Below are 17,703 nucleotides of genomic sequence, written 5' to 3'. Positions count from 1 at the left end.
TATCATTGTTTATATGGTTATGATTGTAAATATGGTTTACTCCAGCAAAATGGCTCAGGATTTTCCATCAGATTTGTTAATATCCATTGATAGTATTTTTTCCCCAAAGCTCAAACATGGCTAGATAATAAACTAGATAATTTCTCTAGTCTTGTTTTCTCCCTCTGAAGATTCCCTAACAGACCCCTCTGTTCTTCAGTTTTTTATTTACAGATTTTATTTATTTACTTTTGGCTGCACTGGGTCTGTGTTGTTGTGTGTTGGCTTTCTTCAGTTGTGGTAAGGGGGCTACTCACTGGTTACGATGTGCAGGCTTCTCATGCCTTGTCCTGTTGCAGAGCCTGAGCTCTAGATCATGAGCTCAGTAGTCGGGGTGCACGGGCTTAGTTGCTCCACAGCATGAGGGATTTCCCTGGACCAGAGGTGGAACGCATGTCCCTTGCATTGGCAGGTGAATTCTTAACCACGGGACCACCAGGGAAGGCCTCTGCTCGCCTGTTTTGATACAGTCTTTGGGGCTGCTGCACAGTGGTCATCCTGGACTTTTTCTCTGCCATCACCCTGTGACCTTCCTTTCTGGATGCCCTCTTTCTGGATTCCCACATCTTACTCCTTTCATAGTACTGCCTTCTCTAGCGGTTTCCTAAGACAGGGCACAGAGAGCAATTATTTTTTAGTTCAGGGCCATGTCTGAAATGTCTTTATTCTCCTCTTACAATTATTTATAATTTGGCTGTATATAGATTCCTGGTTGAAACTCAGCTCCTTCGCTGCTTCTAGTGTACATATTGCTGTGATTAGTCCAAAGCAAATTTCACTTCTTCAGTTCAGTTCAGTTCAGTCGCTCAGTTGTGTCCGACTCTTTGCGACCCCATGAACCACAGCACGCCAGGCCTCCCTGTCCATCATCGACTCCTGGAGTCCACCCAAACCCATGTCCGTTGAGTCGATGATGCCATCCAACCATCTCATCCTCTGTTTTCCCCTTCTCCTCCTGCCCTCAATCTTTCCCAGCATCAAGGTCTTTTCAAATGAGTCAACTCTTTGCATCAGGTGGCCAAAGTATTGGGGTTTCAGCTTCAAAATCAGTCCTTCCAATGAACACCCAGGACTTATCTCTTTCAGAATGGACCAGGTTGGACCTCGTTGCAGTCCAAGGGACTCTCAAGGGTCTTCTCCAAAACCACAGTTCAAAAGCATCAATTCTTCTGTGCTCAGCTTTCTTTATAGTCCAACTCTCACATCCATACATGACCACTGGAAAAACCATAGCGTTGACTAGACAGACCTTTGTTGGTAAAGTAATGTCTCTGCTTTTTAATATGCTGTCTAAGTTGGTCATAACTTTCCTTCCAAGGAGTGAGCGTCTTTTAATTTCATGGCTGCAATCACCATCTGCAATGATTTTGGAGCCCCCAAAAATAAAGTCAGCCACTGTTTCCCCATCTATTTGCTATGAAATGATGGGACCAGATGCCATGATCTTAGTTTTCTGAATGTTGAGCTTTAAGCCATCTTTTTCACTCTCCTCTTTCACTTTCATCAAGAGACTCTTTAGTTCTTCCTCACTTTCTGCCATAAGGCTGGTGTCATCTGCATATCTGAGGTTATTGATATTTCTCCTGGCAATCTTGATTCCAGCTTGTGCCTCTTCCAGCCCAGCGTCTCTCATGATATACTCTACATATAAGTTAAATAAGCAGGGTGACAATATACAGCCTTAACATACTGCTTTTCCTATTTAGAACTAGTCTGGTGTTCCATATCCAGTTCTAACTGTTGCTTCCTGACCTGCATACAGATTTCTCAAGAGGCAGGTCAGGTGGTCTGATATGCCCATCTCTTGAAGGATTTTCCACAGTTTATTGTGATCCACACAATCAAAGGCTTTGCCGTGGTCAATAAAGCAGAAATAGATATTTTTCTGGAACTCTCTTGTTTTTCGATGATCCACTGGATTTGGCAATTTGATCTCTGGTTCTTCTGTCTTTTCTAAAACCAGCTTGAACATCTGGAAGTTCATGGTTCACATATTGCTGAAGCCTGGCTTGGAGAATTTTGAGCATCACTTGACTAGCGTGTGAGATGAGTGCAATTGTGCAGTAGTTTGAGCATTCTTTGGGATTGCCTTTCTTTGAGATTGGAATGAAAACTGACTTTTCCAGTCCTGTGGCCACTGCCGAGTTTTCCACAATTGCTGGCATATTGAGTGCAGCATTTTCACAGCATCATCTTTCAGGGTTTGAAATAGCTCAACTGGAATACCATCACCTCCACTTGCTTTGTTCTTAGTGATGCTTTCTAAGGCCCACTTGACTTCACATTCCATGATGTCTGGCTCTAGGTGAGTGATCACACCATCGTGATTATCTGGGTCATGAAGATCTTTTTTGTACAGTTCTTCTGTGTGTTCTTGCCACCTCTTCTTAATGTCTTCTGCTTCTGTTAGGTTTGTAATGGACATTCTCCCTCCCTACCCCGGGATAGATTTTAGGCTCTTCCCTTTATTTCCATGAACCTCAGAGTACTAGTCACTCAGTGTCCTCTTTCAATTTCAAGGCTTGTTCTTCAATGATGGAATTTTTCTTTTAATATTTCTTTGATAATTTCTTTCCCTCTTTTCTCCAAATCTCTGGAATAACCATTTTTGGATCTTGGATCCCCTAGATTGGTTCCCCAGGGCTCTTATCATTATTTAAGAAAAATCTTTATCTGTTCTACTTCTTGAAAGGTTCGATCTACTTTATTTTCTAAATCTTCTACTGATTAAAAAAATTTTGGACCATTTTATTTTAAATGTATGTGTTGTGCCTTATAGTACATTCTCCATGAGTATATGTGCAGTTAATTTTTTATTTTACATCATTCTAGACATTCCTGATTTCTGTGTTTGTGCAAGTTAGATGAGATTTGGAGCACAACATAGCAATTCCAGTTTTCTGCAACTGCGCTGCTCAACACAGTGGCTGCTTAGCCGTATTTGACTATTTAAAGTTAAAATAATTTTTTAAAAATTCAGTGTTCCACACTGGCCACATTTCAAGTGCATCCTGGCCACAGGTAACTAAGGGCTACAGCACTGAATATCACAGAAAACACTCTCATTACCAAACATTCTCTTAGATAGAACTGTTCCATGATTACTCAAGCCTATTCTTTTTTATTGCGACGTAATGAACACATAACATTATATTAGTTTCAGGCATACAACATACTTTGTACAAATCCAAGTCCAAACATGCTATAAAACTGATATTTGTGTAAATGTACAGTGCTGAGCTTTAATACAAGTAGAGACAAAAGTAACCAGTACCACACATACGCACTACTAATAGAACTAGCTAGTATAAGCAAGACATAACTAATAAGGACCTACTGTATAGCAGTGGGAACTCTGCTTAATGCTCTGTCATGGCCTACCTGGGGAGAGAGTCTAAAAAGGAGTGGAGATGTGTGTACACGTGACTGACTCACTTTGCCACACGCCTGAGACTAGCTCAACATGGTAGGTCAACTATATGCCAATAAAATTTAAGTTAAAAAAGTAACCATTGCTACAATCATAGTACAGAACAATTCTATACTCTCCAAATTCTCTCACGCTACTCTTTTGGAGGCAAAGCCTCTCACCACCCCCAGCAACCACTAATCTATTGTCTGTCCCTCTTGTTTTATCTTTCCCAGTATGTAGTCTAGTAGGCATCATATAATATATAAGCTTTTGAGACTATCTTCTTTTGTACAGCTTGATGCCTTTAAGGTTCATCTAATTTTTTACATGTACCTTCTTCAATGCTGAATATTGGGTTGGCCGAAAAGTTCGTCTGGGTTTTTCTGTAACATCAACCAACCAATTGTATTTCATTACATGGTTGTACCACGGTTTGTTGGATGGTTCACAGATGTCCATGGAGGAGCATCTTGGTGATTTCCAGCTTTTGGAGTTTATGAATAAATCTGTTAAATACTTGTGATCAGGTTTCTGTGTGAATATGTTTTTATTTCTCTAAGGTAAATATCCAGGAGTAGGTCTGCTGGGTCATGTGTTAAGCACATGTTTAATTTCATGAGAAACTTCCAAACAATTTCTCAGAGTGGCTATACTATTTTGCATTTCCAACAACACTGTATCCAGGGACCCTGCATCTTTTTCAACCCTTAGGATTCTCTCTCTCTCTTTTTTTTTTTTCCTATTCTATAACATAATAATATCTTACTGCAGTTTTAATTCACAATCCTTTGTGGCCAATTATATTTTGCTTCATTTCATGTGCTTATTTACCATCTTTATATCTTCTTTTGAGAGATTCAAATTGTTTACCCATTTTGAAATTAGATTGTTTCTCTTGTCAAGTTTTGAGAATTATTTATGTATTCTGGTTATAAGTTCTTTGTAAGATGTGCAAATATTTCTTCCAATCTGTAGCTTACTTTTTCTTCTCATAATAGCATCTTTTGCAGGCAAAAGTTTTAAATGTTGATGGTTCTAATTACTGTTGCTTTATAATAAATATTAAAATTAGATAGTATGATTTCTCCAATTTTATCCTTTTTCAAAACTGCAGTGATTGTTCTAATTGCTTTTCCATATAAATTTTAGAACCAGTGTTACTATAACTACAAAAGAAAATCCTAATGGGATTGAGATTGGAATTTAGTCAAATCCTTAGATCATTTTTGGAAGAAATTAACATCTAACTGTGTTGAGTCTTGCAACCCATGGATGTGGTATGTCTCTCTATCTACTTAGCTCTTTCTTGATTTCTTTCATTAATGTTTTATGATTTTTATCATACAGATTATGCACTTTTCTTACATTTCTACATAATTATGGCTCGCTTGGTGGCTCAGCAGTAATGAATCTGCAGTGCAGGAGATGCAGTAGACACGAATTCAGTCCCTGTGTCGGGAAGATCCCTTAGGGGAAGAAATGGCAACCCACTCCAGTATTCCTGCCTGGATAATCCCATGGACAGAGGGGCCTGGCAGGCTACAGTCCAGGGAATCACAAAAGAGTCAAACATGACTTAGTGACTATGACACAATATGTATCTACATAATTATGTCATTTTGGAGCTATTGTAAATTGTATTTAAAATTTTTTAAAATTTCTATTTCTTTGTTACTAGTATACAGAAATACAATTGATTTTTTTAAAAATATGAACTTGTATACTGTGACTCTGATAAATTCATCTATTAGTTCTTGGAGTGTTTGTTTTTTTTGGTAGATTACTTGCAAACAGACTATTATTTTATACGTGAATGGGTAAAGCCTTCTTTCTAGTATCAAGATTTTATTGACAATCTCTGAGATAAGATAAAAATTTAAAGTCATGTAAGACAAAGCTGGGTTTTCCTTCACCTTTTTCATTTCTATCTTTCTAATTTAAATTCCTCTTGGTTATTTGCATGTTTTCCCTTCCATTCCCCCAATCATAACGAGTTTTGTATAAATGTTTCCCCAGTGAAGTGATCTTATGGCCAAAGTGGTTTTAGTGACATAGTCTCTGTGAACCATTAACTATTATAAAATTAAAATAAAATAAAATAAACTTTCCCAGGTGTTTCTAAGGACTTAAAAACTTCATACACAGCAGCCCCATCAAGTAAGTTATTCCATGGATTTACTGGGCATTAAGTGTTGCATCTTTAGCACCAGTGATGATGAAATGGAACTAGAATCAAACATCTCAGGGGCCCATCCGAATCTCCTGACAATGGAATGGAGATAATGGAATGGACAATGCTTCTCCCGGGACAGAGACAAGGTGTGGAGCCAAAGAGGAAGGGAACTGCCAGTTCTGACATCTCAAAAAGCTCCTGGAACCAAACCACAGGTGGTGTCTTCCAGACAGAGAGGTTCCATCATTTGTTTATAGGAAAATCATCCTCCCACCACTGGCTGACCCCTTAAGAATGTTTCAAACAGCTTAGCCCACACAAATGACAGGCTGAAGTTAACTGTACTGCTGTAATTGAGGATTGTCAAAAATACCAACACATGGGAGATGACACTTGATCTGCTCTGGGTCCAAAATTGTCCTAGAGAATAAGAAAGAAGGTGAGAAAAATATTCCTCGTAGGCTGCCTTAGCTTACACAGGTTATGTTGTTCATCTGGTAACAAAACAGGAAATGACAGCAATGCTCAGAGCCAAAAATAAAGCCCAGGTGCCATGTCTGGAAGTCCCAAAGACAAGACAAAGAAAGCCTTTTAATTAGGACTGACCAGCCATAACAAACCTATGGAGACAGAACAGCATGCTCCCTGACTTGCACTGCACGACCCACACCACAGCGCTCAAGGCTAAAAATTTAGTTTATTTGAGTGGAAAGAAAAAAAAAAGTCAACATGAAATCCATTAGGCCCTAAGGATGGGTTGACTTGCCAAGTTTTTTCACTACTCCTGCACAGCTATGAGAGGACTCTGTCAGATCCAATCCCTCTGCCCCCCCCCCCCCCCCAGGCAATATTTTGGTTCTAGGAGGCCTTCCAAGGAGTGACCAGAGCTGTCTGCAGGAACCAGGTTTTTATTTTCTTCAATCAATAGTCACAAACATGTGACCACACCTGAACTTTTGATGTTCCTCAGTCACTTTATCTTTAAAAATTCTTTTTTCTATTTTGAGATATAATTGACATGTAGCATTGTTTAAGATGTACAAGGTGATGATTTGAAACATGTATATGTTACAAGATGATTACCATAAGACATTTGGGTATTCTCAAACCCTTATGGCAGAAAGTGAAGAGGAACTAAAGAGCCTCTTGATGAAGGTGAAAGAGGAGAGTGAAAAAGCTGGCTTAAAACTCAACATTTAAAAAATGAAGATCATGGCATCTGGTCCTATCACTTCATGGCAAAGAGATGGGGAAAAAATGGAATGGCAACAGACTTCATTTTCTTGGGCTCCAAAATCACTGCAGATGGTGACTGCAGCCATGAAATTAAAAGATACTTGCTCATTGGAAGGAAAGCTATGACAAACCTAGATAGCATATTAAAAAGCAGAGACATTACTTTGCTGACAAAGGTCCATCTAGTCAAAGCTACAGTTTTTCCAGTAGTCATGTATGGATGTGAGAGTTGGACCATAAAGAAGGCTGAATGCTAAAGAATTGCTGCTTTTGAACCATGGTGTTGGAGAAGACTCTTGAGAGTCCCTTGGACTGTAAGAAGATCAAACCAGTCAATCTTGAAGGAAATCAGTCCTGAATATTCATTGGAAGGACTGATGCTGAAGCTGAAGCTCCAACACTTTGGTCACCTGGTGTGAAGAGCTGATTTCTTAGAAAAGACCCTGATGCTGGGAAAGATTGAGGGCAGGAGGAGAAGGGGATGACAGAGGATGAGATGGTTGGATGGCATCAGTGACTCAATGGACATGAGTTTGAGCAAGCTCCGGGTGATGGTGAAGGACAGTGAGGCCTGGCGTGCTGCAGTCCACGGGGTCACAAAGAGTCAGACATGACTGAGCAACTGAACAACAACAAGAACAACAAGGATACTGAGACAGGTCCAATCCATCTACCGATCCACAAAAACCTAGTATCTCTACCAACCTAGGTGTTCAGAAAACAAAGTGGTACAAAATAATAGATGTTCCTGCCCCAAGAAGTTCATAGACTTAGCTATCCTTTTTCAGAAGTCATATTGTTCCTCCCATCATTCATCCATTCCATAAATCCTAACTGTGATACAGGCATTTTATGTAGCTTTTATTTATTATTTATTTTTTATTACTACTGAAGCAACAAAGAGATACTGCAGAAAAATGAGGGGACACAGAAAATAGTAGACAACTTGTTGTCAGATTTTATATGTATCCTTTTTTTTTTGGAGGGGATATTTTTTAATCAATTTTTATTATAGTACAATTGATTTAAATGTTGTATTAGTTTCTGCAGTACAGCAAAGTGAATCAGTTATACATATACACATATCAACTCTTTTTAGATTCTTTTCTCATGTAGGTTATTACTGAGTATTGAGTAGAGTTCCCTGTGCTATACAATAGGTTCTTCTTAGTTACCTACTTTATATGTAGTAGTATGTATATGTCAATGTCAATCTCCCAATTTATCTGCCCCCCCCCCATATGTATCCTTAAGACCAGGGTTTCCCACCTTTGGCACTACAGACATGTGGGGAGGATGATTCTTTGCTGTGCAGAGACGCCCTGAGTCTGGGGTGCTGTTTGGCAGCATCTCTGGCCCTCGCCCCCACCTCTGGGATACCAGGAGTGACCCCCTTAATGCCCCACTCCTGATGAAACACAAAATGATTCTAACTGCCGTAGGGCATTCCCAGTTTCAAGGTGAAGACTGTTGACTGAATCCTACCATTCACAGTTTCCCCTCTGGGAGTCTAGTGGACACTAATAAACACAGAGACTTGAGCCAAAATGGAATCAAAGTCATCAGCTTTATTAACTGCTCAAGTTGAGACATCCGGACCCCACTTGAGCCTGCACTGGTTTCACTCATCCAAATCGACCTGAGATGCTCAGACTGGAACAAGGAGTCTGACTTGGTCTCTCTGAGGCAGGAAGCAAGGCTACCAACCATGTGGGAGCAGGCCTGAGAGGCTAGGAAAGGGGGAGGTTCTGTTTTAGGGAATTGAGGCAGAATGACCCCATTTACTTCTGTGCCAACTTGGCCAGCTGACATAAGCCAGTCTCTCTAGGGTGCAGGGTTGGTGCCAAGGCTGGGTGCAGCCTCTTCAGAGCTGTTGAGAAAGCCGCAGAGTTGGAAGGGCCTCCTGTTTTCTGAGTCAAAGCAGGAATGTGGGGGGCAAGCAGAGGAGGGCTCTGATACATAGAATTTTCTTTCTGTGAAGATACAGATACACCTACAGAATGTTTTCAGTCAGTTCACTTTTCAATGTTGACTTCTGTTGTTGTGAACTTCCTCTATTATGAACACACTTGGGCATCTAAGAGGTTCAGTTCAGTTCAGTTGCTCAGTCGTGTCCAACTCCTTGCGACCCCATGAACTACAGCACGCCAGGCCTCCCTGTCCATCACCAACTCTTGGAGTTTACTCAAACTCATGTGCATCGAGTCGGTGATGCCATCCAACCATCTCATCCTCTATCATCCCCTTCTCCTCCTACCTTCAGTCTTTCCCAGCATCAGGGTCTTTTCCAATGAGTCAGCTCTTCGCATCAGGTGGCCAAAGTATTGGGGTTTCAGCTTCAAAATCAGTCCTTCCAATGAACACCCAGGACTGATCTCCTTTAGGATGGACTGGTTGGATCTCCTTGCAGTCGAAGGAACTCTCAAGAGTCTTCTCCAACACCACAGTTCAAAAGCATCAATTCTTCGGCGCTCAGCTTTCTTCACAGTCCAACTCTCAGATCCGTACATGACTACTGGAAAAACCATAGCCTTGACGAGATGGACCTTTGTTGGCAAAGTAATGTCTCTGCTTTTTAATATGCTGTCCAGGTTGGTCATAACTTTCCTTCCAAGGGCTGAGTCTTTTAATTTCATTGCTGCAGTCACCATCTGCAGTGATTTTGGAGCCCAGAAAAATAAAGTCAGCCACTGTTTCCCCATCTATTTGCCAAGAAGTGATGGGACCAGATGCCATGATCTTAGTTTTCTGAATGTTGAGCTTTAAGCCAGCTTTTTCACTCTCCTCTTTCACTTTCATCAAGAGACTCTTTAGTTCTTCTTCACTTTCTGCCATAAGGGTGGTGTCATCTGCATATCTGAGGTTATTGATATTTCTCCCGGCAATCTTGATTTCAGCTTGTGCTTCCTCCAACCCAGCATTTCTCATGATATACTCTGCATATAAGTTAAATAAGCAGGGTGACAATATACAGCCTTGACATACTCCTTTTCCTATTTGGAACCAGTCTGTTGTTCCATGTCCTGTTCTAACTGTTACTTCCTGACCTGCATACAGATTTCTCAGGAGGTAGGTCAGGTGGCCTGGTATGCCCATCTCTTTCAGAATTTTCCACAGTTTATTGTGATCCACACAGTCAAAGGCTTTGGCATAGTCAATAAAGCAGAAATAGATGTTTTTCTGGAACTCTCTTGCTTTTTCGATGATCCATTGGATGTTGCCAATTTGATCTCTGGTTCTTCTGTCTTTTCTAAAACCAGCTTGAACATCTGGAAGTTCACCGTTCATGTATTGCTGAAGCCTGGCTTGGAGAATTTTAAGCATTACTTTACTAGTGTATGAGATGAGTGCAATTGTGCGGTAGTTTGAGCATTCTTTGGGACTGGAATGAAAACTGACTTTTCCAATCCTGTGGCCACTGCTCAGTTTTCCATATTTGCTGGCATATTGAATGCAGCACTTTCACAGCATCATCTTTCAGGGTTTGAAATAGCTCAGCTGGAATTCCATCACCTCCACTAGCTTTGTTTGTAGTGATGCTTCCTAAGGCCCACTTGACTTCACATTCCAGGATGTCTGGCTCTAGGTGAGTGATCACACCATCGTGATTATCTGGGTCATGAAGATCTTTTTTGTACAGTTCTTCTGTGTATTCTTGTCACCTCTTCTTAATATCTTAATATTAAGATAATTAACATCTTAATGCTTCTGTGAGGCCCATACTATTTCTGTCCTTTATTGAGCCTACCTTTGCATGAAATGTTCCCTTGGTATCTCTAATTTTCTTGAAGAGATCTCTAGTCTTTCCCATTCTATTATTTTCCTCTATTTCTTTGCACTGATCTCTGAGGAAAGCTTTCTTATCTCTCCTTGCTATTCTTTGGAACTCTGCATTCAAATGGGTATATCTTTCCTTTTCTCCTTTGCTTTTCGCCACTGAACCACCAATGCTCCAAGAGGTGAAGACTGCATAATAATTATTAGATTAGAAGCACAAGCATTGGTTCAAATGGTTTGCATTGCAATGCCCTCCTAAAAGGGAGCCCCAAATTTTATATCTCTTAAGGAGCTAAGATAGCTGAGGCATAAATGAAGAAAGGGCAGTTTAACAGATGCACTGAATATTTTTCTAGCTCCTCTGAGGTTCATATGACTGCTGGTCTGGAACCCCTAGTTTCAAAGGTTTGAGCCCCAAAAGTGGGTTTTGCTGCCCACCCCCCATCAGCCATCAGGTCTGGCACCCCGGGAAGGCTCTCCCTGCCCATCCCCAAGTGCACTTAACTCCTGACACACCATATGTTGCTGTCATGGTGCCATGCACAGAACTCTGTTGTGTTTTGGGTTTGGCATCTCTGATGAGGTTAGGTGTATTTTCATTGACTGTGATCTCAACTGGAGAAGACTATTGTGTATTATGTGCATGTGTGCATGCTAAATTGCTCAGTTGTATCAACTCTGTGTGACCCCATAGACTGCAGCACGCCAGGCTCCTCTGTCCTAGGGTTGGTTGCCATTTCTCCATACTGGAGTGGGTTGACATTTCTTCCAACAGGGGATCTTTCTGACCCAGGGATTGAACCCATGTCTCCTGCACCACTGACAGATGGATTGTTTACCACTGAGCCACCTGGGAAGCCCATTGTGTACTAAAAATATTCATAATTTTCTGTATACTATGATGTTTTCCCATCTTAGACAAATCTTTTGACTGCCCCTGCCTGGGCCAGCCAATTCTTAGAAGTAGCAAAGGAATGAGCCAGGAATGTGTCGCTGATATGTAAACTAACCAATCCAGAGCTATACCTGGCCCATGCACCCTAGGAGGGTACCTTAATCATTCCAGGGCCAGGGCCAGGTGCCAGGCAGCGAAGGACCACCTTTAAAGTCCAAAGCCCACTGAAAATATTTAGATGAGCCAGTCCTAGACAGTTGACCCTGCCCTGCCTTGCCTTTCCAGTGGAATCCCAATAAAGGCCATGACCCGAACATCCCCCTCATTCTGAAGGTCTCCTGCCTCCTGACCACCTTGGTATCTTTTCCACGTGGCCCTGTGTGGACACCATGCTTCCTCCCTCCAGGACGCATGAGTATAATAAACTCTGGTTTTTCCTGAGCCTCCCTTCTGTCTCCCCAACCATGCTGAAGAAGCTGAAGTTGAATGGCTCTATGAAGACTTACAAGGCCTTCTGGAACTAACAACCAAAAAAGATGTCCTTTTCATTATAGGGGACTAGAATGCAAAAGAAATGGCAACCCACTCCAGTATTCTTGCCTAGAGAATCCTGTGGACAGAGGAGCCTGGTGGGCTGCTATCCATAGGGTCACACAGAGTCGGGCACAACTGAAGCAACTTAGCAGCAGCAGCAGCAGCGGAATGCAAAAGTTGGAAGTCAAGAGACACCCAGAGTAACAGGCAAATTTGTCCTTGGAGGACAAAATGAAGCAGGGCAAAGGCTAACAGAATTTTGCCAAGAGAACACACTGGTCATAGCAAACACCCTCTTCCAACAACACAAGAGAAGACTCTACACATGGACATCACCAGATGGTCAATACTGAAATCAGATTGATTATATTCTTTGCAGCCAAAGATGGAGAAGCTCTATACAGTCAGCAAAAACAAGACTGAGAGCTGACTGTGGCTCAGATCATGAACTCCTTATTGCAAAATTCAGACTTAAATTGAAGAAAGTGGGGACAACCACCATTCCATTCAGGTATGACCTAAATCAAATCCCTTACAAGTATACGGTGGAAGTGAGAAATAGATTCAAGGGATTAGATCTGATAGAGTGCCTGATGAACTATGGATGGAGGTTCATGACATTGTACAGAAGGCAGTGATCAAGACCATCCCCAAGAAAAAGAAATGCAAAATGGCAAAATGGTTGTCTGAGGTGGCTTTACAAACAGCTGTGAAAAGAAGAGAAGTGAAAGACAAAGGAGAAAAGGAAAGATATACCCATTGGAATGCAGAGTTCCAAAGAACAGCAAGGAGAGATGAGAAAGCTTTCTCAGTGATCAGTGCAAAGAAATAGAGGAGAACAATAGAATGGGAAAGACTAGAGATCTCTTCAAGAAAATTAGAGATACCAAGGGAACATTTCATGCAAAGATGGGCACAATAAAGGACAGAACTGGTGTGAACCTCACAGAAGCAGACGATATTAAGAACAGGTGACAAGAATACACAGAAGAACTATACAAAAAAGATCTTCATGACCATGATAACCATGATGGTGTGATCACTCACCTAGAGCCAGACATCCTGGTATGTGAAGTCAAGTGGGCCTTAGGAAGCATCACTACGAACAAAGCTAGTGGAGGTGATGGAATTCCAGTTGAGCTATTTCAAATCCTAAAAGATGATGGTGTTAAAATGCTGTACTCAATATGCCAGCAAATTTGGAAAACTCAGCAGTGGCCACAGGACTGGAAAAGGTCAGTTTTCATTCCAATCCCAAAGAAAGGCAATGCCTAACAATCTTCAAACTACCACACAATTGCACTCATCTCACACACTATCAAAGTAATGCTCAAAATTCTCCAAGCCAGACTTCAACAGTACATGAACCATGAACTTACAGATGTTCAAGCTGGATTTAGAAAAGGCAGAGGAACCAGAGATGAAATTGCCATTATCCACTGGATCATCAAAAAGCAAGAGCATTCCAGAAAAATATCTACTTCTGCTTTATTGACTTACCAAAGCCTTTGACTGTGTGTATCACAACAAACTGGAAAATTCTTCAAGAAATGAGAATACCAGACTGCCTGACCTGCCTCCTGAGAAATCTGTATGCAGGTCAAGAAGAAACAGTTAGAACTGGATGTGTTTCCCTTTTTTCCCTGTCTATTTGCCATGAAGTGATGGGACCAGACACCATAATCTTAGTTTACTGAATGTTGAGTTTTAAGCCAATTTGAAACTAGACTGGTTCCAAATCGTGAAATGTATGTCAAGGCTGTATATTTTCACCCTGCTTATTTAACTTGTATGCAGAGTACATCATGCTAAATGCTGGGCTGGAAGAAGCACAAGCTGAAATCAAGATTGCCGGGAGAAATATCAATAACCTCAGATATGCAGATGTCACCATCCTTATGGCAGAAAGCGAAGAAGAACTAAAGAGCCTCTTGATGAAAGTGAAAGAGGAGTGTGAAAAAGCTGGCTTAAAGCTCAACATTCAGAAAATTAAGATCATGGAATCTGGTCCCATCATTTCATGGCAGTAGATGGGGAAACAGTGGAAACAATGGCTGACTTTATCTATTTTTGGGCTCCAAAATCACTGCAGGTGGTGACTGCAGCCATGAAATTAAAAGACGCTTGCCCTTTGGAAGAAAAGTTATGACCAATCTAGACAGCATATTAAAAAGCAGAGATATTACTTTGCCAACAAAGGTCCGTTTAGTCCAAGCTATGGTTTTTCCAGTAGTCATGTATGGATGTGAGAGTTGGACTGTGAAGAAAGCTGAGCACCAAAGAATTGATGCTTTTGAACTGTGGTGTTGGAGAAGACTCTTGAGAGTCCCTTGGACTGCAGGAGGTCCAACCAGTCCATCCTGAAGGAAATCATTCCTGAATATTCATTGGAAGGACTGATGCTGAAGCTGAAACTGCAATACTTTGTCATCTGATGCGAGGAACTGACTCACTGGGAAAGACCCTGATGCTGGAAGAGATTGAAGGAGGGAGGAAAAGGGGACGACAGAGGACTAGATGGTTGGATGGCATCACTGACTCAATGGACATGAGTTTGAGTGAGTTCCAGGAGTTGGTGATGGACAGGGAAGCCTGGCGTTCTGCAGTCCATAGGGTCACAAAGAGTCAGACACGACTGAGCCACTGAACTGACTGAACTGCCTTGTCTTGGGACTGTACATCTGGCCATCTCATAAAAGAATATAGGACACAATGTTGTTGTTTAGTCACTCAGTCATGACTGGCTCTTTGTGACCCCATGGATGCAGTATGCTAGGCTTCCCTGTCCTTCACCATCTCCCAGAGCTTGCTCAAACTCATGTCCATTGAGTCAGTGATGCCACACAACCATCTCATCCTCTGTACCACACAGTGGTGCAGGAAAAATCTTCATGAAGTGGACTGCCATGGCTTCTAGTCTTGAGTTGTGGGGATTAGATGTAAATCTTCCAAGAATCCAGGCACTGCCATTTTAATTTTCATGTTTCTGTCCTGAGAGCTCCATCAGGAAGAGCTGGGGGAGAGGGTGCACCCACACAATTCCTTCTGCTCCAAAAACTCCTAGAAATGAAGCCTTTAACCAGGGTGGATTTTAAACAGTAGTACCAGTTCAATACTGTCTAGAAATCAAAAGCTCATTTTGTTCCAGGAGGCTTAGTGTCTTTTTCCTTCATCTTTCTCTCTTCCCCAACTTCTACATGACCCCCCAAAGCGCCATCTTAAGTTGTGAAGCCGGAGACAACCAGACTGCCAAGTGTAATATTTGTGTTTGGAAGCGTGGCCCCTGTGGAACAGCAGTAGCTCCTGAGCTGCCTCCAAGGTTTCTCTTAGCCAGCGTGTTGGCCAAACAGTCCCGCTCTTCATTCTTTTTTTTTTTTTCAGGCTTGGGACGGAGCTGTTTTCATGGGAAGAGACTGTCTAGGCACTGAGCAGGCTGTGGCAGTGGTGGGGGGTCCGTGCGCAGGGTCCCGCTCACATCCAGGGCTCCCCCTTCCAGTCTACCTCTGGCAGAGTCAGGGAAACCCGCTGGGTTTATGGAAACAGTGGAACGGATGAGGCTGGCGCCCTAACAAAAGCTCAGTGTTCCACCCACTCTGAAGCTGGCGCCAAGGTCCGTCCTCCAGAGACACTGACGGCTCTGTTCTGGGCAGGGCCAGCCTTGCGTCACCCACTGGGAGAAGGCGCGAGCTCGACCTCCCCCGACAGCCGCGGAGCCGCCAGGGAGCCTGCCGGAGCCCTGACCCCGGATAGGCAGGGTGTTCACTTCCGGGAGGCCATTTGGCTTTCTCCTGGCGCCTTGTGGAGGCCGAGGGCGCCTCAGCTTCTCACAGGGAAGGAGGGGGAGGACGCGGTCAACCCCAGGACGCTGCGTTGTGAGCGGCTCCTGACATTTCCTACATTCTGACTACTGCTATTAAAAAGGAAGACAAACTCAGTAATGAACTTATTTACACAACAAACCCATGGTTACCGAAGGGGAGAGGGGTTGGGGAAGGGATAAACTAGGAGTTTGGGATTAGCAGGTACAAATTACTTCAGATAAAATAGACGAACAGCAAGTATAGCACAGGGAACTATGTTTGATAGCCTGCAATAAACAGAATGGAAAAGAATATGAAAAAGAAAACAAACCTATCTGTGAACGAATAAGGACTAAACAGAAGTAAAAGCAAAATTTTAAATGCAGTGTCTTTGTTTTCTATAATGTGGTTATATTGTCTTTATAATTTAAAAAAGAGATGGGAAGGATTAAACAATCTTCATCAGGTTTTCTTTCTTTAAAAAAAAAATTATTTTGTTGAAATCTAGTTGATTTACAATGTTGTGTTAATTTCACCAGATTTTCAAAGGTAGAATCAGGCCAGGTTCCAGGCACCCAGCCTGGGGAATGTGTGAGGGTGCCCTGTGGACTGGGAGTGGGTGTGGGCGGTGTGACCGGACACGCTTACCTGTGTGAGGCCTGATCTCCTTCCATGGACTGAGTGCGGCAGAATCTTGGAAGACCGAGGGCCTCCGCTGTGAAAGAAAGCCAAAGAAATCTTGGAGGCACTGGGGCTGTTTCCTGGGCCTGTCATGGCCCATTAATCATGTCAGCTTCTGAGAGAGCCTGGAGGCAGGTGAACACAGATACAGAAGGACACAGGAAAGTGTGGAGAAGACAGGGCCCTGGGGAGACAGCAGAATGAGAGATGCTGGAGTACTTGTCCTCCGTGACATCCTCGCTCACACTTGGTATTTCCTTCCTGGCAAATTGGATGTTACCAACTGTAGCCACAGGATTGTTGAAAGAATAAAGTGTTCATTCCAGAAAGCCTCCTCTGGACACAGAGATGTATACAGGTAGATCTTTCTGCTAAACCTTCAGAATCTCTAATTTATCTGAGAATCTCCCCCCATCTCTTTGCTCCCAATTTCTCTTCCTATTACATAGACACTCTCCCTTCCCTTGGCCTCCGTGTACTTGGATTAGTTGCACCCTTTCAGCAGAATCCGAAAAGTCTAAGGGTTGTGTTGAAGGAAACTTGGGAGATTCAGTCTGGGCATGTGTGTGTGGATTCCAGACTCTGTAGACTAGAGTGCATCCCCGGCACCTTCCCGCCAAGAGCCTGGAGTTCAAGATCAAGGGTACGTCCTAGCCTTCATAGGTCGTGCTTCTCCCTCTCAGGGTGAGAGTCCTGCTAGTGTCACCCAACCAAAAGGTCCACTGGATACCTGAAAATAAGCTATTCTATTTTTTAAATTAATTTTTATTGGAGTATAGTTGCTATACAGTATTGTGTTATTTTCTGCCGTACAGCAAAGTGAATCAGTTATACATATACATATATCCCCTCTGTTTTAGATTTCCTTCCCTTTTAGGTCACCACAGAACATTGAGTAGGGTTTCCTACTCAATGGGTTCTCATTAGTTAATCTGTTTTATACATATAGTTCAGCCCACCACCTTGCCCCCTTTGTATTCATAAGCTTGTTCTCTTCCTCTGTGTCCCTATTTCTGTTTTGCAAATAAGTTCATTAGCCCCATTTTTCTAGATTTCACATGTAAGCAATATTATATGATATTTGTTTTCCTAAAAAGCCAACAAAGATCTGTCTAGTTAGGGCTATGGTTTTTACAGTGGTCATGTATGGATGTGA

The sequence above is a fragment of the Dama dama genome, chromosome 23 (assembly GCF_033118175.1).
Source record: "Dama dama isolate Ldn47 chromosome 23, ASM3311817v1, whole genome shotgun sequence".
Lineage (NCBI taxonomy): Eukaryota > Metazoa > Chordata > Mammalia > Artiodactyla > Cervidae > Dama > Dama dama.
This window is presented reverse-complemented; position numbering follows the sequence as displayed.